General features: G+C 47.5%; 1 protein-coding gene across 15 annotated transcripts in view; it reads left to right on the top strand.

Annotated features, from left to right (window-relative positions):
- The window catches only part of LOC310743024 (endonuclease domain-containing 1 protein-like), a 162082-nt gene that overhangs the window by 86445 nt on the left and 49334 nt on the right, over window positions 1–26303 (top strand). For 5 of the 15 annotated variants that reach the window (XM_083573081.1, XM_083573075.1, XM_083573084.1 and 2 more), the window contains one exon: window positions 9785–9936. The exons of 1 other annotated variant lie outside the window; for it this stretch is intronic. The gene's annotated coding sequence lies outside the window, so the exon portion shown is untranslated. Of the gene's footprint in view, window positions 1–449; window positions 1071–5452; window positions 7772–9454; window positions 9477–9784; window positions 9937–10084; window positions 12420–26303 lie in introns of those variants that run through there. 9 more of the 15 variants (XM_083573088.1, XM_083573082.1, XM_083573076.1 and 6 more) reach the window with 7 other exon arrangements.

Here is a 26303-nt window from a genome sequence, read left to right as displayed (position 1 = left end):
ACTTCTGCTGAAACATGCCCTGGGGGAAATCCTTTCTTCTGGAAAATTAATTCTCGTCGAGTGCTTAAAAAACATTTGTAATGCCGAAAAAACGCTGCAGTGAGTCTCCTGTTTCTCTTCTCTAAAATCAACATCCTTTTCCGTTCGTCAAGTATCAATGACTGGTCCAAATAAGGATTTATCTCTGTGGCAGGTGTGAGTGAAACGGCTACTTGCGGCGCTGCTCACTCCCCTTAGTCAACGAGGCTGACATGAATTTGATCTGAGTAATAAAAGATCTGAATGTTTGCACCCTGCCAGGGCTACATTCCTACTGGTCAGGTCATCTGCTGGAGGCAGAGACATGAGGGTTTGGGGGAAGAAGGGGATTTTGATTGTCGGTCTTGTTTCCCTCCCAGAGAGCCAGAAGCAGGGATATAGCTTCATCCCACTCTGGCCTCTGTTTGGAGATTTCACAGAATGCATTGGGAAAGACACCGCCGGTCATCTAGTCCAACCCTCTGCAGTGCAGGAATCGCCAGGAACCTTGCAAAACATTTTCCAGTTAGTAAAACCAACTGAGCCTCGTGGCGCCTTGAAAATTAACCAATTTATTACGGCCTATAGTTTTGGGAACTACGGTTTGCTTTCCGTCCACCTATGCTGAATTATCCTGAGCGGCAGGTACATAGGCGCACTTGGGTTTGTGATGCTGTGGGCATGGTCCGCAGCGAGATCAGAGGCAAATGAAACCAATGACGTTCTGAGACAGTGATAACTATGCAGCTGATAGCGGAAATTCCCAAGACGGTCGTTGGTCACGCTGACACCCTGGCATTGGCAATTAACGCATTTCGCGTGTTAAAAAAACGCACTGTCCACATGGTGAACATTGATGAACTGTAGTGCAGTGATTTCCCATTGCAGTTTTCCCTTCGATGCATCTTTGCTCAGGTCTTCCCAGTGGATCAGTTGCAGAAGAAGAGAATAAGAGTTTGAATTTGATATCCCGCTTTATCACTACCCGAAGGAGTCTCAAAGCGGCTCACAATCTCCTTTCCCTTCCTCCCCCACAACAAACACTCTGTGAGGTGAGTGGGGCTGAGAGACTTCAAAGAAGTATGACTAGCCCAAGGTCACCCAGCAGCTGCATGTGGAGGAGCGGGGAAGCGATCCCGGTTCACCAGATTACGAGTCCACCGCTCTTAACCACTACACCACACTGGCTGAAATGCCCCCTTCCCGCATTGGCTTTCAAATGTTGCCATTTCGGATGTCCGATCTGTGTCCGTTCTTCCTTTATGCACAGGTCCTGACCTGTCCGTCCTCGGTAGGATGCAAAACAATGACTTATTACTGCAGTGGAAGATGAGAAAGTGAAGTAACCCCTGATGCTGAGGATGACATTATTAGGCTATTTGGGCAAAAGGTTTTGGGGGGGGCATGCACTGCAAGCTGCCTTATACAGTGGTACCTCAGGTTAAGTACTTAATTCGTTCCGGAGGTCCGTTCTTAACCTGAAACTGTTCTTAACCTGAAGCACCACTTTAGCTAATGGGGCCTCCTGCTGCTGCTGCCCCGCTGGAGCACGATTTCTGTTCTCATCCTGAAGCAAAGTTCTTAACCTGAAGTACTATTTCTGGATTAGTGGAGTCTGTAACCTGAAGCGTCTGTAACCCGAGGTACCACTGTACTGAATCGGTCCATCTAGCTCCCTGTTGTCTACCCTGACAGGGCTCTTCCAGATGACCTATTTATGCAGAAATCTGGCATGGAGGTTAGATTATATCCGCTTGTTCTGATTTGTTTACAAGGCGGTTATACAAGCACCGGCCTTCCCGCCCTGTATTCATCCAGATTTGCTTGTGGAGTGTTTCTTCGTCTTCCCATTAGTCATTCGCTCATCTCACACACTCGCTGGTGCATTTGTTTCTCCCAAAGCTTTCCAAAGCACAGTGAGTTACGATTCTTCTTCTTTTTAACGTGGATTTGTTATGTCAGGGCAACAGAGCTGTTCTGCCCATTTTAACCGAGGAAACCTAAAGTTCTGGTATGCTCTTGAATCCGTCCCACAAAAGAACGGTGGTCTGAAGGCACCCTTAGACCTCCTTTGCAGAATGCAGTAGATGTGCCGTGTTGTTGCTGGCATCTGTCTATCTCAAGACACAGCGGAGTGCACCTCTTGGCCACAGTGATCCACACGACGGTCACCTCCAGGCTTGATTATTGTAATTCGCTCTACGCGGGGCTGCCCTTGAAGCTGACCCAGAAACTCCAGCAGGTGCAGAATGCCGCGGTGAGACTCCTTATGGGGTCTTCGCTGCGAGATCATATTCATCTGGTACTATACCAGCTGCACTGGCTCCCGGTGGAGTACAGGATCAGGTTTAAGGTGCTGGTTTTGACCTTTAAAGCCCTATGTGGCCTAGGACCCACGTACCTACGGGACCGCCTCTCCCGGTATGCCCCACGGAGGACCTTAAGGTCCACAAATGACAACATTTTGGAGGTCCCAAGTCGCAAGGTGGTTAGATGGGTCTCATCTAGGGCCAGGGCCTTCTCAGCACTGGCCCCGACTTGGTGGAACGCTCTGTCACAAGAGAGTAGGGCCCTGCGGGACTTGACATCTTTCCACAGGACCCGCAAGACAGAGCTGTTCCGCCTGGCCTTTGGTTTGGACTCAGTCTGACTCTTACGTTTCCCTCCCCTTATGGTTTTGATCTATGGGCTGCATTTAAAATGAGGATGCATTTTAAATTGCATTTTAACCTGTATTTTAAATTGGTTTGTTTTTTCCTATTACGTTTTTATTGTAATTTTACTGGTGTTAGCTGCCCGAGCCCGACTCTGGTCAGGGAGGACAGGGTATAAATAAAATTTATTATTATTATTATTATTATTATTATTATTATTATTATTATTAGGGTGATGCCAAACCACTGCATTAGCAACACCTAAGTGACCTCCCTGGGGTGCAGGCCTGGGCAGTGTGCGTGGAGGTCCTGGGACCCCCCTCTCGGCCTCACCGTTGTGGTCCAAAGGAAAGCAGAGCAAGACGTCTGGCACCAGCTTGGCTGCAGGAGTTGCCGCAAAGAGGTGTACAAGGTGCCATCCAACCATCTTAGGGACTCCACTCTGGATTTGTGTAGCGTTTGCTCCTTAGCCCTTCCTGAAGATATCCCACAAGGCTTTTCCAAATAATTCTGAGAACTGTAGTTGTTTAAGGCGGGCATAGGCAAACTTGGCCCTCCAGATGTTTTGGGACTACAACTCCCTTAACCCCTAGCTAACAGGACCAGTGGTCAGGGATGATGGGAGTTGTAGTCCCAAAAACATCTGGAGGGCCGAGTTTGCCTATGCCTGGCTTAAGGGATCTCAGAGTTCTTAGGTGACCCCGATTCCCCTCCCAGAGCTACGATTCCCAGAGTGGTTTAACCATCAATCTGTCTCCATGGGGAGCTTTGGGACCAATCTGAGCCTTGAGCAGACCCAGATGTGGCAGCAGCCTTGTGTGACTTCAGACCACACCTTGGTCTTCAGACCACACATATGGTCTACAGTGTGTGCCTAAGACAACTGAACTGCGCATGGAGAATGGTATCAGAATAATGCCAAGTCTCCCATTTCCACCTCAACACCTCTGAGGTCCATGAATAATGATAGTTTAGAGGTCTCAGGCCCTAAGGAAGTCAGATTATCCTCCACCAGGGCCAGGGCCTTCTCAATGATGGCTCCGACCTGGTGGGATGCTCTGTCCCATGAGACCAGGGCCCTGCAGGATTTAACTTCCTTCTGCAGGGCCTGTAAGACAGAACTATTCCACCTGGCTTTCAATTTGAACTTAGCCTGATCTTTTATTCCCCTTCCTTCCCTCCCCCTTTTATGAAGATTACCCGCTCTGGGATCCCACAGCTAATTCTCCCCTGGTCTCTTCGCTGGCCCAAACAGGACTAATTTAGCCAGCTAGTCCTGGTGATCATCTAATGTTTATTGGATGGATTTCCCCCCTAAATTGATTTTTGAATTCTGAATTTATTGTTATTCACGTTTTATACTGTATTTTATGCTGTTTTTTGTTGCATCAATTAAGTGTTTTAAATTTGTTGTTAGCTGCCCTGAGCCCGGTTTTCTGAGCCGGGAAGGGCGGGGTATAAGGAAAAAAAGTATTATTATTATTATTATTATTATTATTATTATTATTATTAGGGCTCTGGTGGAGGGATGGGGAACCTGTGGCTCTGTCCAGGTTTTGTTGGGCTCAAGACATTCCATCGGCTCCAGCCAGCAGGTGGTCAGGGATGATGGGAGCTGGAGTCTAAGATCACGGACAATCGCAAGTCTCTGTTCTGGTGTTTGGAGGCTTTCTTCAGAACTTGTTGGCCTTTGTTAAAGGATGCTGTTGCTTTTGCTACAGAAGATGAACCCATCTACCATTCTGGAATAGGATGAGTGTGCTTGTGTGCATGTGCAGAGTGTGTATGAGAGAGAGATCCATGCAAAACAAATGATTGCTTTTTCCTTATCTTTTTGCTCCAGTGGCTGTCCCACCTACCCCAAACTGCTAGGGAAGCTTCCCTTCCTGGAGCAAATAGCAGCTGTTCACAGAGAGACGACTCTCTTAACAGGATGCTCTGGGAATCAGCCCCGTTCCCACTGTCCTAGCTGCAATCTCTCCCCTGGCTGTACCTGCCGCTTAAAAATAAAGCAAGTGTATTGAAGACATCTGAGGGACGCAGGTGGCACTGTGGGTTAAACCACAGAGCCTAGGACTTGCCGATCAGAAGGTTGGTGGTTTGAATCGCCACGACGGGGTGAGCTCCCGTTGCTCGGTCCCTGATCCTGCCAACCTAGCAGTTCGAAAGCACGTCAAAGTGCAAGTAGATAAATAGGTACTGCTTCGGCGGGAAGGTAAACGCCATTTCCGTGCGCTGCTCTGGTTTGCCAGAAGTGGCTTAGTCATGCTGGCCACATGACCCGGAAGCTGTACGCCGGCTCCCTCGGCCAATAAAATGAGATGAGCGCTGCAACCCCAGAGTCGGCCACGACTGGACCTAATGGTCAGGGGTCCCTTTACCTATGGAAGACATCACATTTCACACATCTAGTTCGGCCACATTAAAAGCAGGTTGTGGAAAACCAGCGTTGTCGGTGGAGGCCAATTTGTGCAAGCATGTCAGAACCAGGGTGTTCTAATCCCTTGTGCAGTCCTCTCCACTGTGTGTGCTGTTACTTTATTCATTTATTCCTCATTGCATGTCTATCCAACTTTCCCTCCCAAGTTGCTCATGGTGGCGTATGTCATTCTCTCTTCTCTCCCCCCCCCCCCCATTTTATCCGCACAACAGCCCTGTGCGGTACGTCAGGCAGAGAATGAGTGACTGATGCAAGGCTTTGTGGCTGAGCGGGGCTTTGAGCCCTGGTCTCCCAACGCTCTAACCACTACACCACACCACCTCTGGTTTGGTCTATACGTAGCAGCTGCACAGCTTTGTAGGCCTGGCTTTTGTTTCATAGCCTGCCCACTGTCTCCCTCAAGAGTTCCGCAAACACCTTCCAGGTGTGCTGGTTGTCACAGCATCACCACAGTCACAGGTTGTCCGCTCTGCCTTTCAGCAACCCACTTAACCATCCCAAGACACTGAGTTAATTCACCCCAAGCTTTAGTCTTCTTTCCCCCCCTTATGCGAACCTGAAAAGAGTTAACCTCAACACCAACACCAGCTTCCAGTTTCATTCGCTTCTTTCCGTTGACTATTTTTCTAATCATGCACAGGAGAGCTACGATAATCTTTATTGTCATTGTCCCATACAGAACAACGAAATTGAAAAATATACATCAGACATTCAAAACCCAACAAGCCTGCTATCCCAGCTATCCCAACCTGGTTAGCCCCTAAAAACTCTGATGCTTCATTTTTAAATACAATATACTCCCATACAGACTCCTTACAAGGCGTTTAAAACCAAAATCGCATTTGGGTAGAAACTGTTTCTCAGGCGGCTAGTCCTAGTTTTTAAAACCCTGTACCTTCTTCCAGATGGGATGCGGGTGGCGCTGTGGGTAAAACCTCAGTGCCTAGGACTTGCCGATCGTATGGTTGGTGGTTCGAATCCCCGCGGCAGGGTGAGCTCCCGTCTTTCGGTCCCAGCGCCTGCCAACCTAGCAGTTCGAAAGCACCCCTAAGTGCAAGTAGATAAATAGGTACCGCTTTATAGCGGGAAGGTAAACGGCGTTTCCGTGTGCTGCGCTGGTGCTGGCTCGCCAGAGCAGCTTCGTCACGCTGGCCACGTGACCCGGAAGTGTCTCCGGACAGCGCTGGCCCCCGGCCTCTTAAGTGAGATGGGCGCACAACCCTAGAGTCGGACACGACTGGCCCGTACGGGCAAGGGTACCTTTACCTTTACCTTTTTACCTTCTTCCAGAAGGCAGTTGCTGAAAGAGATCATTTCCGGGGTGCGCACTATCCTGCACTATCTCTGCAGCTTTCTTATGGCACCTGGAAGCATAGATTTGATCCAAGGTGGGAAGAGTGCACCCAATTATTCTCTCTGCAGTCTTTACAACCCTGGACAGCGTTGTTTTTTCCCTGGCCATGCAGCTCCCAAACCACACACAAAGACCATAATAAGTTAATACACTCTCCACAGTACAATGGTAAAATGCCATCAACAGGTCCTTTGAGAGATTGTTTTTCTGGAAGACTCTCAAATCTCATTTTGTGGGGTGACGTTTCTCTCCCCCAATAATACTCTCCCCTCTGTTGATTACTGCACCGCCTCCGAAAGCAACTTCTTAAGCATGGGTTCCAGCACCAGACTTTTTGCAGTTCGCTCTCTTCGCTTCTCTCCCCACCCTACCCTGCCTCCCTCTTTCCCCCCTTTCCTTTTGGTCTTCCCTTCTCTCTCTCTCTCTCTCTCTCTCTCTCTCTCTGTTTGTGGAATTTTCCTGTGCTCTGGGCGTTGCCAGGATCTTGCATTTCTCGGAAGCGGCATTGCACGAGAGCCTGAGCAGCTACTCACTACGAAACACGCGCTGCCTGGCCCCTGACTAATATCCTTCGGTGTATAGCTGAGGGCTGACTCAAAGCGAGGGGCTGGCAGCTGGCCGCATCTTCACGGCTGCAGAGTGCAACCCAGGTTGGAATTCCCATCAGCGCACAGAGGTGGCTCAGGGTCCCCCAGCGACACTCAGTAACCCCTGGCAGGAGGGGGTGGAAGGGAGAGGAAATAAATGTGCAAGGAGTCATCCTGTGGTCAGGATGATTCAGGAGCTGGTTCTGTTAGTGGTCAGCGAGGCACGTGGCCAGTTTCATGGCTTTTGTATGCTAATCGGAGGCCAAGTCATTTTCCCTGGGGAATCTGGATTTCTCCCGGCGTTTTGCCAGAGAACCCGTTTGTTTGCCGGATTCAGAAAGCTGCGATTTGTTTGCAAGGAGTGAGGCTTTCTTTTCGCATGTGGCAGGCAGGTTTTCTAGATGGGGGGGTGTTTCTTTCTTTTCGTCGTTGCCTCTGAATCAGAGCGAAACTTTCGGAAGCGAAAAAATAAAAATGAAAGTTGCATGCTGATCTGCTGAACCACACACACACACAGAGTGCTTGATTGAAGCGGCTGCATTTTGAGACAGAAGCAGCACTGGTTTTTAGAAACCGAGGATGGATTTTGTGGAGCCCAAAGGTGGATAAGCCGCTCCTGTTTGCCCAGTGGGAAAGAAAAAGGAGCGTTTCGTTCTCTCCTGTTCCATGTCCAGGACCATCTCGCCGAATCAGCCAATGGAGTGCTGAAAGCTAAGATGTAAGTTTGGGAACGTGGCTGCTTGCAAGTGTGTTTTGAACTAAGTTTAGGATTCCTTTGAGTGGGCTGTGTGTGTGTGTGTGGTTATCTTGTTTTGTGCCTAACCATCCTGCCATGTGTGTTTGCCAGTTTATGCACCAGGGAGGGACCACTGAGCAGTAGAGCACCTGCTCTGCATGCAACAGGTGCCAAATTCAGTCCCGGCCATCTCCTTTCAGGAGGCTGAGGGAGGGGATGACAAGAAAGACCCTCCTCTGCCCAGGAAAAAAACCAAGCCTTATGAAGAACGGCTGAAGGAGTTGGGTATGTTGAGTCTAGGAAAGAGGAGACTGAGATAGTCATCTTCAAATTATCTGAAGGGCTGTCACACAGAGGATAGAACAAGCTTGTATTATGCTTCTCTGGAAGGTAGGACTCGAACCAGTGGCTTCACATTACAAGAAGGGAGATTCCGACTAAGAACTTTCTGACAGTAAGAGTTGTGGAATGGACTTCTTTGGAAGGTAGCGGACTCTCCTTCTTTGAAGATTTTAAAGCAGAGGTTGGGTGGTCATCTCTCATGGATGCTTGAGTTGAAATTCCTGCATTGCAAGGGGGGTTGGACTAGATGGCTCTGGAGGTCCCTTCCAACTCTGCAATTCTAGGGTTCTGTAAGACCTTGGGAGAACAGCTGCCAGACAGAGTACAGAAAACTGGGCTAGATGGACAAATAGCCTAAGCTGGAATAAGGCACTGCCTTACGGTTTTGCTTCTATGTGCATTTGATGCTGGGGATGCAAGTGGAGGTACTAAGATTCCCAGTTCTGGCACCTTGCATTTTGTGAAACCCAGCATGGCCCAGGGTGGAAGAAGCTGAGCGCATAGCAAATGAAAAGGGTATACGAATCATGATGACAGGAACCTGCGGAAGCTGCTTTATACTGGACCAAAGCATTGGCCCATCTACCCCAGCATTGCCCACACTGGCTGGCAGCTGCTTGGGAGGGTTTCAGGCAGGGGTCTCTCCAGCTCCTACCTGGAGATTCTGTGCATCACACCTGGGACCTTCTGCACGAAAGCCATGTGCTCTAATGCTTAAGCGCATAAGAATTGCTTTGCCCTGCAAGCCCTGGGGTGTGTCCAGTCCTACTGCGCAACTATGGCCAGCCAGGCACCTCTGGCCATTTCTCCTGCTCTCCTCCTCCCACCTCTAGTACCCAGAGATACACTGCCTCTGTCTGTGGAAGTTCCATTTAAGCGCGGATAGACAGATTTGATGCAGAGACCCGCCTGTCCACGAATGTTGAGGTTTGCAGCGCGTTGGGACCATAGGACCCGAGCGCTGCTTAATTTCTCCGCCGTGAAGGATTCATAAGCCCGCAAGGAGGGTGTGCATTGGTAGCCGAGGACAGTTTCCTGTGAGCTTCTCCCCACAAGCCCGTTCTGCGATGTGTGTGAGAGAGAGAGTCGCCGGTTAGTCAAGAGCCTGTTATGAAACCAGATTCAAGCAGCTCCTTGAATCAGGCAGCGGGGAGAGGAGGCTGCCTTGTGCACACAGCCAGGGATGGTGTGTGTCCACCACGTTCCGTAATTTGCATGTGGAGTACAAACGGTTCGTGGTGGATGGCGCCGCACTCCGCTTTTGGGGAACGGAAAGGGAGTGTGCGGGAATCAGGGAACCCGGAATACAAGCATCCGTTGCCAGTTTGGGAGGTGCTGGCTGAAGGTGTGCCTTGCTTTCGTTTTGGAGGAAATTTTTGTGCATATCTTATCTCTCTTCCGCCTCTTGGCTTGCGTCTCCAAACTGCACGGTCCTGGGCCCTGGCAGCTCAGGCAAAGATCAACTTCTGCGAGAGCAGCCACCGGCAAAAAATAGGCAGCTCTTTCAGCGGAGAGGAAGAGGAGGATGGGGAAATAAGGATAATCTTTGCAGAGTGTTCGCTGAGGGTGGATTCTTGACCTACTGGCTCAGATAGGAGGAGGGGTCACAGACAGAAGCCTCACCATGGTTCCTCCTTTCCCTTTCGCTCGCAGCAGATTTTGGGAGCCGTCCAGGAGCACCGCCAGGAAAAGGAGAAGAGGGGGCTACTGCGTGCGCAAGTGGATTTGGTGCCTGAGATGAAGTGAACTTGCTGCCTTTGTCATCACGAGGACTGCCCGGGATCCCAGTCTCTTGGAGAGGGTGGGTAAGTCAAAATGCCATTTTAATTCTGGGTTGAAAGGCTCGTGGGTTGGTTTTCAATCATTTCCACTGTGTGCTTTCAAGACGCTTTGCAACCTCGCCAGCATTTCAAACGGTCGCCGCGAGGAAGCTTATCTCTGTTCCCATTTTAGAGGCGGACAACTGAGGCTGAGGAGTAGGGTTGTCTGCGGACAGCAGGCTTTCTCTCCTCCCCTCTCCCCCGTCTCCCTCTGCTGCTGCAGTGTGACTGATTTAGCTCACAATCGTAGACTTGTAGAGTTGAGAGGGACCTCTGGGGGTCATCCAGCCCAACCCCCTGCAGCACAGGAATATTTTTGCCCACAACCTTAAGATTCAGTGTCTCGTGCTCTGCAGACTGAGCTGTCCTGAAGATGGAGGAGGAAGGTACATCAAGGAGTAGCATGCTTTAAACGTTGGGGTGAGTGTTGCATATCAGGTCCAGGGACTAAAAGAGACCTCTAATGTAGAACCACCACCAGCCTGCCATAGATAGCCTTTTCTGGTTTTCCCTAAAATCGGAACCCGATTCCCACTTGGCTTATTTTCTGACGACAGTGCTTACAACAGGGCGGTTTGGTTGCCTTTGTTCTTTTCTCCTTCCTGGCTTGAGCTGAGCATCCCAAATCATGTTGCATGATTCTCGTCACAGCCCTACAAAGGCTCGCGGTGTCTGTATCGCAGATGGAAGATTGGGGGGGATGAGAGGGCTGCCGCGGAGAGATCAGGGCTTACCTCCAGCTTCCTAAAGGCGTAATGCAAGATTTGGACCCCAGTAATAAAACAATGGGGGGGGGGTGCGTTTCGCTCTCTGTAGCTTGCTGCAGATGCTTCCCACATGGAGAGCTCATCGCGATAGACCGGCTGGCTTTGCATGTGGAAATTTCTGGCTATTCCCAGTGCAAGGGGGCAGGAAAAACCGTCCTCGTGGTACCCAAGAGAAATGCTTCTGCTGTTGCTCGGTCAGCCCTGGGCAAAGAGAGAGCAATGCTCTGACTAAGCAGACCTTCATGTGACCGTGTGCTGATTAGGTCCTCATGCATCTTCCTGGCCATGATGCCCCTTCGCTCATATCTCCTTTCTCCTTCTGTAGGATGTTCTGACTTGGACAATGCAGACTAATCTGCTGTCTCCTTTGCACAGAGCAGCTCCTAGATATTCAGGATATACTGAGTATATCGTTTTTGCAATCTTCACATTCAGTTCTCCGCCGTTTCACACTGGTCTGCAATTTTTTTAAATCGTCGTGAAAATTCACCAACCTTTATGCGTGCATTTAACTTAATGTGCACGTTTTTTTTTTTTTTTGTATGCAATTTTGCCTGATATTCACAATTTCACAAAGCAAATTCCTGCTAATACAAAGCATTTCTTTGGCGTGCTGTTTTTACTAACACAGTAATGCAGACTTTACCCCAATTTAGGCGTTTTTCTAACCATTGCTTTGCTGGAGAACTGCATGGCGAAATTCAGAGAAGCATGAATTTCAAAGGACAGCTGTGTTTCGAGTTTCTGGTATTGTTTGGGGAAGTGAGTTACACTTGCTGTAGATTCACTTTTAAATGTGAACTGAATCTAATTTCTCCCACTAACGTTGAGATAGATTTTGGTTCAAGTCTCTACAACTTCCTTTGTTTTTATGCATACTGTCTTAATTTGAGGCCATTTTAAGTTGTGTCTTGCACTCTCGGTTATTGCTTTATATCTGCTCTGAAATGCAAAAAAATTCTGAAAAGCCAAAATTCTGCACTGCAGTTTCAGCCTCGAAAGAGTTTCCAGGAATTGTCTAACTAATACAATTTTCCAAGTATGTACTGTACAGTCTGCTCCATAATTTGCCAAATATTTTTAATATGACCTTGGAATCCTATGATGCTCAGTTCCAGTATTAGTATTGGGCAAGTGCCTTCATTGCGCTGCTTTCCATACCTGCTAAAAAGGCTTTTGTTTAGACAAACCTGCACAGGCGACATGTATGTGTGATTATGCACATTTGGTTTTAGCTATATTTTGCTAATTGTTTTATATCTTCTGGTTTTTTAAAGTCTGTTGATTTTATTCAGTATTTCCTTATGAATATTTTATATTACTTTAGCTTAACCGCCTAGAGGTTTTATTTTATTGTGGTATGTATATCTTGTTAAATACATGTTTGATGCTTATTACTGGATATTAGGCAGAATTTGGCATTTCACAGTATTTGCTGTCTGTTAGGACTTAACAGAGACTTTCAGCATTTGACTGCGTTTGATAGTGACATGCAATGGCGCTTAGTATTTAGAGTTTAGTCCTCGGCTATATTTGGCATATGACATCTTAAGGAGATCTCAGGTTTGGTGCACTAAAAACCCAAATAGCCTTTTCAATTCCTAAAAAGTGCACCTGCTCCAGTATTGTGACCAGCCAGATTGCTGTGAGAAACTCACAAGTAGGTCATACAGGAAACTGCCTTTCTCCGCCCCGCCCCCCGGCCCCCCCCAAAATTGGCCTTCAGAGGTATACTGCCTCTGAACTGGAGGCTCTATTCTCCTAACTAATAATAATAATAATAATAATAATAATAATAATAATAATAATTTATTATTTGTACCCCGCCCGTCTGGCTGGGTCTCCTGAGCCACTCTGGGCGGCTTCCAACAAATATTAAAAATACATTAAAATGTCACACATTAAAACTTCCCTGAACAGCCTTCAGATGTCTTCTAAATGTCAGGTAGTCTTTTATCTCTTTGACATCTGATGGGAAGGCGTTCCACAGGGTGGGCGCCACTACCGAGAAGGCCCTCTGCCTGGTTCCCTGTAGCTTTGCTTCTTGCAATGAGGAAACCACCAGAAGGCCCTCGGCGCTGGACCTCAGTGTCCGGGCAGAACGAAGGGGGTGGAGAACGATGGGGGTGGAGCCGTTTAGGGCTTTAAAGATCAACACCTTTAATGCAGCCCATAGTTAAACTGTGGAACTCTCTCCCACAAGAGGCAGCGATGACCTAGATGGCTTTAAAAGAAGTTTAGAGAAGTTCATGGAGGAAAGGGCTGTTGATGGCTACCAGCCACCATAGCCATGCCTTGTCTCCATGGTTGGAGGAGAAGAGTTGCTCTTGTGTTCAGATACTTCCAGGCATCTGGTTGGCCATTGTGGGAACAGGATGTTTGACTAGATGGTATAAAGGTAAAGCTAAAGGCCCCCTGGATGGTTACGTCCAGTCAAAGGCGAATATAGGGTGTGGCTCTCATCTCTGCTTTCAGGCCGAGGGAGCCGGCGTTTGTCCACAGACAGCTTTCCGGGTCATGTGGCCAGCAGGACTAAACCGCTTCTGGCGCAACGGAACACCGTGACAGAAACCAGAGTGCACGGAAATGCCGTTTACCTTTCCGCTGGAGCGGTACCTATCTATCTTCTTGCACTTTGATGTGCTTTTGAATTGCTAGGTTGGCAGGAGCTGGAACCAAGCAACGGGAGCTCACCCCGTTGAGGGGATTCGAACCGCCCACCTTCCGATCAACTAGAGGGACCATGGACTTGGTCCAAGCAGCCTTTTCTTATGTTTTTTTGATAGCCTGACCTGATTTTTTTTTTAAGCTTTCTGTACTTCTAAGGATGTGGCCTACAGCAGCAGTTCTCAAACATTTTTCTCTGAGCCACACTTTCAGAATAAGAATGTGGTCACACCCACACCGAATTTTTTAGTGGTAAAAAACAAAAAATACATTGGAAAACACAGCCAGGCTTGTCCTCAGTGTCACTAGAGGCTCTTGCTCTCATCTTGAAAGACCTACACTGGCTCCCAGTACGTTTCCGAGCACAATTCAAAGTGTTGGTGCTGACCTTTAAAGCCCTAAACAGCCTCAGTCCTGTATACCTGAAGGAGCGTCTCCACCCCCATCGTTCTGCCCGGACACTGAGGTCCAGCGCCAAGGGCCTTCTGGCGGTTCCCTCACTGCGAGAAGCCAAGTTACAGGGAACCAGGCAGAGGGCCTTTTCAGTAGTGGCACCCGCCCTGTGGAATGCCTTCCTGTCAGATGTCGAAGAGAAGAACAACTACCAAACTTTGGAAGACATCTGTTGCCAGTTCTGTTTAGGGAAGCTTTTAATGTTTAATAGGTTATTGTATTTTAGTGTTCTGTTGGAAGCCGCCCACAGTGGCTGGGGAAACCCAGTCAGATGGGTGCAGTATAAATAATAAATTATTATTATTATTATTATTATTATTATTATTATTATTAGGAAAAGAGATCTACCCATACAGGCAACTCCCCATTCATGTGTGTTCTGTTTGCTCATGACCACACACACACACACACACACACACACACACACACACGGAAGGGGAAATGGAGGGCACCTGGTCAACCGAGCCTTGCTGTCACAGTCGACACAAGCGGGGAATCTTCTTCCCCTTGTTCTAGCAGGAGGGCTGAGCAAGGCTCTCCTGGATGCTCCCCATTTTATGTCACTACGCGTACGTGCAGAAGGACCCATAACGGAACCCCTGCATAAATGGGGAGTCGCCTATATCCTGCAAATGACTAAAAAAATGGAATCATAGAAGTGTAGTGTTGGAAGGGACCCCTGGGTCATCTAGTCCAACCCCCTGTAATGCAGGAATCTCAGCTAAAGCATCCATGACAGATGGCCACCCAACTTCTTCTTAAAAACCTCCCAAGGAAGGAGAGCCCACCACTTCCTGAGGGAGACCATTCCATGGTCAAACAGCTCTTGATGTCAGAAAGAGCACCTTCCTGATGTTTAGTCGCAATCTCCTTTCTTGTAACTTGAAGCCATGTTCGAGTCCTGCCCTCCAGAGCAGGAGAAAACAAGCTTTCCCCTCTTCCATGTGACAGCCCTCGAGATATTTGAAGATGGCTATCGTATCTCCTTCCAGTCTCCCCTTTTCCAGGCTAAACATGCCCAGCTCCTTCAACCGTTCCTCATCAGGCTTGACTTCTGGACCCTTGATCCACCTTGGTTGCCCTCTTCTGCACACCTTCCAGCTTGTACCACTTACAGTGGTACCTCTAGATGTGAACGGGATCCGTTTCGGAGCCCCATTTGCACCCTGAAGTGAACGCATCTCGCATCTGCGTGTGTGCGGGTCACAATTCATCGCGCATGCGCATGACGTCATTTTGAGCGCCTGCACATGCGCTAGCGGTGAAACCCGCAAGTAGCACACTCCGTTACTTCCGGTTTGCCGCAACCTGAAAATGCTCAGCCCGAAGCTACTTCAACCTGAGGTATGACTGTATTTGGATACTACGCTATGCTATATTGAAATGTTTAAACGTTTCTTTGTCCTTGAATCTCCCTGCCACACTCGCCATCCTCTCCTGCCACGCCAGTGTGGCACACATGCCCACACCCTTTGAGAGCGACTGAGCTATAGTTTCTAAGCAACATGAATTAGGTGCCAAGTGCAACTTACGGTTTGCCCCTCCTGCTCAACAATATTCTTTTAGCCACAGGAAGATTTTTGTTCAGCTTCTGCACGTTTCTCTATTTGCATTGGCAGCCATCAAACGAAGATCCGAATCAGAGGCTCGACATCTCCATGCCTTCATCTTCATTATAGCAGCTAAAGAAATACAATGGCTACTGTTAGCCACAATGGCTATGGCCTACCTGCAGGGTCAGAGAACGCCTGCTTCTGAATCAACACTAGAATGCTATTGCTCTTATCTTCTGCTTTGTGGCCGCCCTTTCGGGGCATCTTGTTGATGATCTCTCTCGCCCTAACCTAGCCACCGTGATCCACGCGACGGTCACCTCCAGGCTTGATTGTTGTAACTCACTCTACATGGGGCTGCCCTTGAAACTGACCCAGAAACTCCAGTGGGTGCAGAATGCCACGGCGAGGCTCCTTACGGGGTCCTTGCCGCGGGATCACATTCATCCAGTTCTATACCAGCTGCATTGGCTCCCGGGGGAGTACAGGATCTGGTTTAAGGTGCTGGTTTTAACCTTTAAAGCCCTATACGGACTAGGATCCTCGTACCTACGGGACCGCCTTTCCTGGCATGTCCCACGGAGGACCTTACGGTCTTCAAACAAAATCATCTTGGAGGTCCCGGGCCACAGGGGAGGTTAGGTTGGCCTCAACCAGAGCCAGGGCCTTTTCAGTACTGGCCCCAATCTGGTAGGACGCTCTGTCACAAGAGACTAGGGCCCTGCAGGACTTGACATCTTTCCGCAGGGCCTGCAAGACAGAGCTGTTCCACCAGGCCTTTGGCCAAGGCACAGTCTGACCCCCTCCTTTGGTAATTCTTCACAGAACTCTAGCCCAATGGTTGCCATGGATTTGATTTTGAATTGATTTTAAAATGAATTGATTTTAGAATGTTGTGTTACTTTTATTGTTGTTAGCTGCTCTGAGCCCAGCTTCGGCTGGGGAGGGCGGGATATAAATAAATTATTATTATTATTATTATTATTATTATTATTATTATTATTATGATCACAGAGGTCAGGGCAATGGACTAGACTGGCCTTGCCTCTGGTCCAATGGTGAGAGAGAGAGATTTGTGGATTTCCTGCTTTTCTTCAAGGCTGAGCACAAACTGAGAGACAAGACATGTGTCCTTTGTAGTCTCCTGGGCCCAAGGCCCAGGTCTACGATAGCAGTAATGGCCGTGGAGGTTTTTTTTATAAGATTGCACAGGAAGAGGCAAAGCGTCCCAAGTTTTGGTTTTTCGTGAGCTCTGCCTCCGCCGCCCACAAAAAACACTCCCTGATCTTTGGGGATGAAAACGTAAAGAGCAAGTTTCAAGCTAGCAGATCCTCTGAACGGCGTGGGCGTCAAGGTCACAGAGAAAGCCACTTTTGCTGCGGTTTCTGCGCAGGCGGGAAAAAGCCCGAGAAAAAGGAAAGGGTGGGGGAAACTGACTTACTCGAATTCAGCAAATAAAGGGGTGTGGTTAGGCACAGGACCAGATTTCTTAATTTTAATTCTACATTAAAAAGGACCATTGCTTTGTTGCTGCCGCCGCTGCAGATCCTTACATGGCTAAACCAGCCTAGCTTTTGCCAGCTTGGCTCCCTCCAGATGCTCTGGGTGCTGGGAGTTCTAGTTCAAAAACATCTGGAGGGAATCAGATTAGCAAAGGCCGGACTAACGCCGTAGTTCCAGAAAAGGCCCGGCTCTTATCGCAGGCAGCTTCTCAAGACATTTCCAAGGAGTCCTTTGCCAGCGGAACGGCAGCTCAGCACCCCTTATCTCAAGGAGGAAGCTGTGGGTTTTTATAGTTTTCGTGATTTGTAACTGCCAGGTACGAACTGGGATCCGAGGATCAGGTTTCGCCAAGGGCGATGCCAGCAGGAACATTAAATTGCCGAGGAAGTCAGAGCCGGCCGTGTGAACAAAGATCTCTCTTCCTATTCATTGAAACTTGCCTACCTGCGTGGTGCGAGGGGAGAGATATCACTCCGGGTTCATTTATTGCAGCGGTTTATTTTACTTTTTCCCCCCCAAAAAATATTATTAATTTTCCAGAAAATTTTTAAGACAAACAAACAAACATCCTAATTGTGATTAAACCAATCTTAATAACATTGTTAATTGACTTCCTCAAATCCCCCTGGTTGAATTTCGTTGTAAATTGTTTTAACAGTTTTTCCAAAATCAATCTTCTGAAAAAGTTAATTCGATCACTTGGCATCTTTCATTCTTTCTAATCTAGCTTTAAACATATTAATTCCTATCCTTACATATTTAAATCCTAAGCCTATCTAATATTTGCAAGCTTTTCCAATTAAGTCATCTTAACATATTTAGCTAAATAGTCTTTAAATTTCATCCATTCTTCCTGGTACTCCTCCTTCTGGTCGCGGACTCTTCCAGTCAGGTCGGCTAGCTCCGAAAAATCCATCATCTTCATCTGCCAATCTTCCACTGCTGGAACTTCTTGTGTTTTCCAATTCTTCGCTAACGAAATTCTTGCTGCAGTTGTGGCATACAAAAACAATTTAACATCTTTCTTAGGCAATTCCAAACCTGTTATTCCAAGAAGAGAGGCCTCTGGTTTCTTAATAAATGTATATTTCAACATTTTTTTCAATTCATTACAAATCTTCTGCCAGAAGTCTTTCACCTTGGGGCAGGTCCACCACATATGATAAAAGGTATCTTCTTTTTCTTTGCATTTCCAACATAAATTGTCACTGTTATGATATATTATTGCGACGGTTTAATCGTTATTACTTATCCCAAACTGATGGGTTCCTGCTGGCCAAGATGCCCTCTCTTTATTGAACACTACTCAGCAGGGTGGATTTGATTTAAATCAAATCGATTTAAATCACTAGTCCGTAAGACTTGATTTCAGCCATTTTTTTCTTGCTGGTATCATCTTAATATTTACAACCAGATGAAGGTTTCAATTTTGGAATAATAAATTTTCAGAGTAGTTTTTACACTCGCATCAAAAATGACTGAGTTGGTTATACTATTAGAAATACATAAGACAGATAATTATGAAATTATCGTGAGGTTTGATAAATCAACTGTTTATATTTGGACAGCTTTTCTGCTGTACTTTATTAGAAGGGGAAAAATAGTCGTTTCCTTAATAAAAATTTGAGCAACTTATTTAACTAAAACAATAACATTATAGCATATGTATCCATGTATGTTAACTGATGTGGTTAAACAATTTTTTTAAAAAAACTTAGACGGAGTTTTACCACACATGAAAAACTTAAAACAAATCCTTATTTCCTGATGAATAGCCTTTGGACTATAATGTAACTTAAACAGAAAACTATCTTGAGAAATATTATTCCTCCAACAGCATTTTATTTTAAAAATCCGATTTAAATTTTAAAAAATCCAATTTAATTTTTTAAAAAATCAATATTTTTTATTTTTTTTAAAAAACATAATTGATTTCTATCCACCCTGCTACTCAGACAAAATATAGCATTGAGTGAAAGGGGTTGTTTTCCACTCAAGGTGCCAGCACTCTCACACCTAAAGCACATTCGGCGCCAGGGTGCAAAAAACTACCCAGCACCCCCAATTTTTGGGGGGGGGACAGGCCGAAGTTTTTGAGCTTTTCTTAGGGGGGCAGCTCAGAGTTTTTGAGCTTTTGGGGGGCATGACCAGCTGCCTTAGTGTCCACAGCAGAAAAGCCTGCAGCTGGCCTGGCTCTTCCATCCCCGGACTCCAAATCTCAACCCTAGACTCTCAGCCTGGCACCCCTTAGAGCCCAGTGCCCAGCTTCCCTGCACCCCTAGTGCCTATGGGTAAGCCGGCCCTGGCGAGGTCTGCCATGAAAGCTCACCGGAGTCGCTCGATCTCATCCTGGCCTACCTCACAGGGTTGTAGGTAGAAAGCACTAAGGACCCCAGGACTGAGCCTCGGTCCAGTATACCTGAAGGAGCATCTCCATCCCCATCATTCTGCCCGGACACTGAGATCCAGCTCTGAGGGCCTTCTGGCGATTCCCTCCCTACGAGAAGCCAAGTTACAGGGAACCAGGCAGAGGGCCTTCTTGGTAGCGGCACCCGCCCTGTGGAACTCCCTGCCACCAGATGTCAAAGAGAACAACAACTACCAGACTTTTAGAAGACATATGAAGGCAGCCCTCTTTAGGGAAGCTTTTAATGTTTGATGCATTACTGCATTTTAATGTTTTGTTGGAAGCCTCGCAGAGTGGCCGGGGAAGCCCAGCCAGATGGGCGGGGTATAAATCATAAATTATTATTATTATTGATGGACCAGGGTATGTCAGGCTTAAGCTTGCCATGCCCACAAACCCAAATAAGAATTGCAGAGGACCGTGCTACTTTCCCAGATTTTAAGCTCCCTTTCATGTGAGATGAAAGCTTAAAAAGGGGAAAGGATAAAAACATTAAAAAGAAAGGAGGGTGCGGTGAGAACTTTGGGTATTTCCAGACTGTTGGTGTTTTGCAGGTAGGATTCCACAGCATACCTGAAAACCCAGGTAGCGTAGTGGATTTGACGCACTCGAGCTGCAAACCTGCTCCCCGCCCGCCACCTCCCAAATACCTGAGTTTCTGAGATTTAAAATAAAAGTGGCAGGGAATTGTGGGATAACAGATGAAACATCACATGAGCTCCCTGAAAGCAAATCGGAAGGGATGCGCTTTTGTCTCCTCTCTCTGCAGACTTTGTGCAGGCAAAGCAGGAGAAAAAGCTCAAAAGTCGGGTCGTCCAGAAGAGACCTTGGTTTAAAATGCGGCCAGGAAGCTTTGCTGATAAATTAGATTTAGATCGTGTGCTCGATATGAAAGTTGACAGGTAGCATGAGGGCTGCTTTTGCCCCCTTTGAAAAAGAAAAGCCAGCAGTTCATCAGGTGTGGCACTTATTATTATTATTATTATTATTATTATTATTATTATTATTATTTATATCCCGCCCATCTGGCTGGGTTTCCCCAGCCACTCTGGGCGGCTTCCAACAGAATATTAAAATACATTACAGTGGTACCTTGGGTTAAGTACTTAATTCGTTCCGGAGGTCCGTTCTTAACCTGAAACTGTTCTTAACCTGAAGCACCACTTTAGCTAATGGGGCCTCCTGCTGCCACCTCGCCGCCGGAGCATGATTTCTGTTCTCATCCTGAAGCAAAGTTCTTAACCTGAAGCACTGTTTCTGGGTTAGCGGAGTCTGTAACCTGAAGCATATGTAACCTGAAGCATATGTAACGTGAGGTACCACTGTGCTCTATTAAACTTTAAAAGCTTCCCTAAACAGGGCTCCCTTCAGATGTCTTCTAAAAGTCTGGTAGTTGTTGTTCTCTTTGGCATCTGGTGGTAGGGCGTTCCACAGGGCAGGCGCCACTACCGTCCATCAGAACGTTCTTATGGCAAATCCAGCCTTTGACCAGTAAGGAAGGACCAATGGCAGTCCCATGCCGTTTTCACACAGAAGGTGTCAGATCCGACCCTCAGCCTCCTCCACGTGGCTGGCAAAGACCCCCCCTCGGAAGTCGCTGCCAGCCAGGCCATGGCAACCAAACAGCTTTAAGACGCGCAAGGGCGTGACTCAATGCAAGGTTGTTCCGTACATTCGTAGGCAAAGTGCCGACGTGTGTTCTCTCTGCCGACGTGCCGTCACAGGCTCCTGTCTAAGCACATGATGGTTCTCATTGCCAAAACACTGTCCCGGGCAAGAATGTGCCGTATGGCAGGGGAAATATGTTTGGTTTACGTGGATTCACCAAAACACAGGTGGGGGTGGTGGCAGTGGGGAGGGAGATAAATTCCAGCGCAGGCAAGAGCGTCTTGTTCTCTCCTGTTAGAAAGAGCATTCCTGTCAGCGATGGGTATTTGATCCTTACAGGATTTGTTTCCCAGACCGTTGGTTTGGCAAAAGGAAGGCGAGAATGGCTTATGCCAGCGTGTGCGTACCCTTCCCCAAGATGCCACTGGGATTGGTTAATTCCTTCTAAAGATGTGGCTGGGGGGCGCCTCTTTGACGCCTCCCTTTCCACGGAGGCGCAGGTTGCAGCCACAGCAAAGGTGGCATTTTTCCATCTCCGCCGTATCAAGCAGTTGGTCCCTTACCTTTCTCGCCCTGATCTGGCCACAGTGATCCACACGATGTCACCTCCAGGCTTGATTATTGTAACTCGCTCTACGCGGGGCTGCCCTTGAAGCTGACCCAGAAACTCCAGCGGGTGGAGAATGCCGCAGCGAGGCTCCTTACGGGGTCCTGGCCACAGGATCACATTCATCCAGTGCTTTACCAACTGCACTGGCTCCCGGTGGAGTACAGGGTCAGCTTTAAGGTGCTGGTTTTGACCTTTAAAGCCCTATGCAGCCTAGGACCCACGTACCTACGGGACCGCCTCTCCTGGTACGCCCCACGGAGGACCTTAAGGTCCACAAATGACAACATTTTGGAGGTCCTAGGTCGCAAGGTGGTTAGATTGGTCTCAGCTAGGGCCAGGGCCTTTTCAGTACTGGCCCCAACTTGGTGGAACACTCTGTCACAAGAGACTTGGGCCCTGCGGGACTTGACATCTTTCCGCAGGTTCTGCAAGACAGAGCTGTTCCACCTGCCCTTTGGTTTGGACTCAGTCTGACCCTTATGTTTCCCTCCCCTTATGGTTTTGATCTATGGGCTACTTTTAAAATGAGGCTGCATTTTAAATTGCATTTTAACCTGTATTTTAAATTGGTCCCCCCCCCATTATGTTTTTACTGTAATTTTACCGGTGTTAGCTGCCCTGAGCCCAGCTCTGGCTGGGGAGGGCAGGGTATAATTATTATTATTATTATTATTATTATTATTATTATTATTATTATTTGCTGTTGATTTGGGAAATTTGGAAACGGGCCCAGCAGCCTAGCAGTCCCAGGTGAGTCCCACCTGGGCTGAATTGGCTTGTAGTCGCCACTAAGGCTGGGTGATACCTGGTTTTCAACATCACAATATATCACCAGCTAAACATCATGATAATATCAGTATATCACGATGTCTGAAATAAGGGTGGAGCAATAAATAGGCGTTGGCTGGTTTCACGGTTTCTCCCACATTGTGATTTTTTGCAAAGCACACTCACATCATGATTTGTGATATATTGCCAGGTCAAAGATTGTGAAGTCGATCTCATGATATGGACTTGAAACCAATTTTGGATTACATATCGCCCACCTCTAATACACATCATGATTTGTGATACAGTGGTACCTCGGTTTTTGGATGTAATCCATTTCTGAAGACCATTCGAGTTCTGAAACGTTCGAAAACTCAAAACGGAAATATCAACACGGAAAACTCAATAGGGAAGCCGCGTTTCCAGTTCGACTTCTGAGGCGCATTCGAAAACACGAAGCATTTACCGTATTTTTCACTCTATAAGACGCACCAGACCACAAGTTTTTGGAGGAGGAAAACAAGAAAAAATATATTCTGAATATCAGAAGCCAGAACAGCAAGAGGAATCGCTACGCAGTGAAAGCAGCAATCCCTCTTGCTGTTCTGGCTTCTGGGATAGCTGCGCAGCCTGCATTCGCTCCATAAGATGCACACACATTTCCCCCTACTTTTTAGGAGGGAAAAAGTGAGTCTTATAGAGCAAAAAATACGGTACTTCCAGGTTTACGGTGTTCCAAAATGTCAATGGAGACGTTCGAAAACCGAGGTACCACTGTATATTGCCAGGTCAAAAACTCGTGATATGGACTTGGAACCGGTTTGGAACGACATATCAATATATTGCCCAGCCCTGGTTGCCACGGAGATTTCACCTGGAGGAAAAAGCCAGGGTTAATCTGGTGTGTGTCTCTGAGTTAGTTCACTCTTGCAAGTTTTTCGCTGGCCGGTTGCAGTTTTCCAAGCAGGTGTAGGCAGACTTCAGAGTAGCTGGCATCTGGTCTGTTGTCCTCAAGGTCACCCAGGGAGAGCCAGGCATGTCCTGCAGAGGATGGGCCTTTGCTAAGCACAAAGGAACAGGGTGCTTCTGAACCAGGGATGGGAGAATCTGCAAAATTTCACTCTCTGTCCCCATCAGTTTGCTTAAAAAAATAAATCAATGTGAAAATGCATTTGCATTTTAGAGCCAATTTCGCCTAATATCTTCTTTTAAAAAAGCAAACAGCCAAAATATTCCCTGCCCCAGGAATAATAGTTCTATTATTGCAGGATTTTTTCCCTCTCTCCTCCTTCCCACCCTCCAATTTTTACTAGGTAAAGGACGGGTATCTTTTATATCAGGCATAGGCAAACTCGGCCCGCCAGATGTTTTTGGACTACAACTCCCATCATCCTTGACCACTGGTCCTGTTAGCTAGGGATGATGGGAGTTGTAGTCCCAGAACATCTGGAGGGCCGAGTTTGCCTGTGCCTGTTTTATATTGTTTTAACTATTCTATATGTGGAACTGTTTTAATTTGTCTTGGCACTCGTTTTATGGCTCCAACCGTTCTCTTTTCTTTAAAACTGCTTTGTTTTATTGTTTCAACCTGCCTGGGATCTTGCGGTGGAGGGCGGGTAAGAAATCTAACGTAATGAAATTTAAATAAAGATACCACACAAGGTGGGCCTGCGGCTGTTCAGGGTGCAAGCCAGCCATGCCCCTTTCCAGGATACTCCATCTCGGCTCTCCATTTCTCCAGCTACCCAGCAGTCCAGATTCTGTGCCCATTTAGCATGCTCAGCCATCATTGAGCTGTTTTTGCTTCTTCTAAATATTTTCGGTACTTCCCGCAAACCGGAGCTTTCTCCCTGGCCTGCTGGTTCTTCCCATTTGCCCCTGGATGGTGCTGTTTCACCCACAAAGGAGAACTGACTCCTCTTTGGTATACAGTGGTACCTCAGGTTAAGTACTTAATTCGTTCCAGAGGTCCGTTCTTAACCTGAAACTGTTCTTAACCTGAAGCACCACTTTGGCTAATGGGGCCTCCTGCTGCCGCTGGACCGCCGCCGTGCGATTTCTGTTCTCATCCTGAAGCAAATTTCTTAACCTGAAGCACTATTTCTGGGTTAGCGGAGTCTGTAACCTGAAGCGTATGTAACCTGAGGTACCACTATATACATGGTCCCTTTGCCGCCTACATTTCCGCTTGCTCTAAAGTGTGAAACATCACACCTTGTCCCGTTAGCCATCGTATTAACACAGACACACAGCATGTAAATAAGGGGGGGAAACTTTTTTTAAAAGCCTCCTTCTCATATGGTTTCTGACAATCCCCTGAACGCCATTCTGAATTCCCAAATTGGATCAGCCCAGCGAGGTGAAGCACAAACTTTGCAGCTAGCTCAATCCGTTTTGCACACTGTTTAGAAGCTTAAGATACGTAGGGAGAGAAAGAGGCGTGTGTTAGACGCTGAAGGTCCTTCCGGACAACCTGTTTATTGAGCGTTCATCCTGATTCGTTTCCACGGGGGTTAGACAGCGTTGTGTCAGAGCAAGTGTTATCCCACTCTTTCTGGCACATCTCAGCACTTGCCATGTATATTGCAAAAGTCTGGTCTTTGGGCGGGGGGGGGGGTGGATTTGTTGCACAAGAGTGCCAAATCAGCCATAGTCGTTCAGCCTGACGTTTCCATGGTGCGATTGAATCCTACCTGAAAGTGGTGACAGTTCGGGCGCACCGGAAAGCAACAGCCGGCTTGCGAAAAAAGGAAGAGGGGAAAAACCTAGCATAATCAAATGTTTTCAGAGGGCAGAAGTGGTCTGCGCTTCAGCTTTCCCGCGAGAATTTCTCTGGAGTAAAAGAAGCACTTAAGGAAAATACAAAATGTTCCCCGGCTCTCCCTCGCGGTCCGTTTTTTTTTTGGCGTCGGCCTGCAAAGCGTGGCTTCTCCTGCCTCAGCAAATCACCAAACTCTCTCTCTCTCTCTCTCTCTCTCTCTCTCTCTCTCTCTCTCTCTCTCTCTCTCTGTGTGTGTGTGTGTACTCTCCCCACCCCTATTTACAAAAGCTCTGGCAAATGGGCGTGCACACAGGTAAACTCAAGCTCAGCCACAGCTTGGTGGTCTATTGAGTGTGTGTTTCTCCTTGCAGTCGCTCCCCAGCCCACCTGGTTACCTGGATGCGGGACAGAAAGGTGCTTGTGTAATAGTGGGTAGAACATGGATAGGCAAACTAAGGCCCGGGGGCTGGATCTGGCCCAATCATCTTCTAAATCCGGCCCACGGACGGTCCAGGAAACAGCGTGTTTTTACATGAATGTGTCCTTTTATTTAAAATGCATCTCTGGGATATTTGTGGGGAATAGGAATTCATTCATTACCCCCCCCCAAAAAAAATATAGTCCAGCCCCCACAAGTTCTGAGGGACAGCGGACTGCGCCCCCTGCTGAAAAAGTTTGCTGTCCCCTGGGGTAGAAACTAGTGTCTGCTGCACCAAGGTAAAGCTTGCATCCATAGCCCCACCCACTTTTGTTTGTGGCCCCGCCCACCTCTGGTCTGTGGTTCCCGGAAGATGGTGCAGGAAGGATCTGCTGTGGAGGGTTGCCTCTCTGCGCCTGGCCTGTCTTGAAGGATGCTTTGCAACGGAGCATCAGTTTGGCTCCTTTTTGCTGCACGAGCAAAACTTTTATTGTTCTTCTTCTTATTGTAGAAACTTAATACAGTGGTACCTCGGGTTACAGACGCTTCAGGTTACAGATGCTTCAGGTTACAGACTCCGCTAACCCAGAAATAGTACCTTGGGTTAAGAACTTTGCTTCAGGATGAGAACAGAAATCTTGTGCCAGCAGTGTGGCGGCAGCGGGAGGCCCCATTAGCTAAAGTGGTACCTCAGGTTAAAAACAGTTTCAGGTTAAGAATGGACCTCTGGAACTAATTAAGTTCTTAACCCGAGGTACCACTGTAAATGATAACGATAATTGTTCTGGCAGCCGTTTGCCCTGCCCGGCTGAGTGAAGTTTTTACGCAGCAAACCCT

The sequence above is a fragment of the Podarcis filfolensis genome (assembly GCF_964270895.1).
Source record: "Podarcis filfolensis genome assembly, chromosome: 10".
Taxonomy (NCBI): Eukaryota; Metazoa; Chordata; class Lepidosauria; order Squamata; family Lacertidae; genus Podarcis; species Podarcis filfolensis.
The sequence above is the reverse complement of the archived record's forward strand: the minus strand, read 5'-3'. Positions and strand labels throughout refer to the sequence as shown.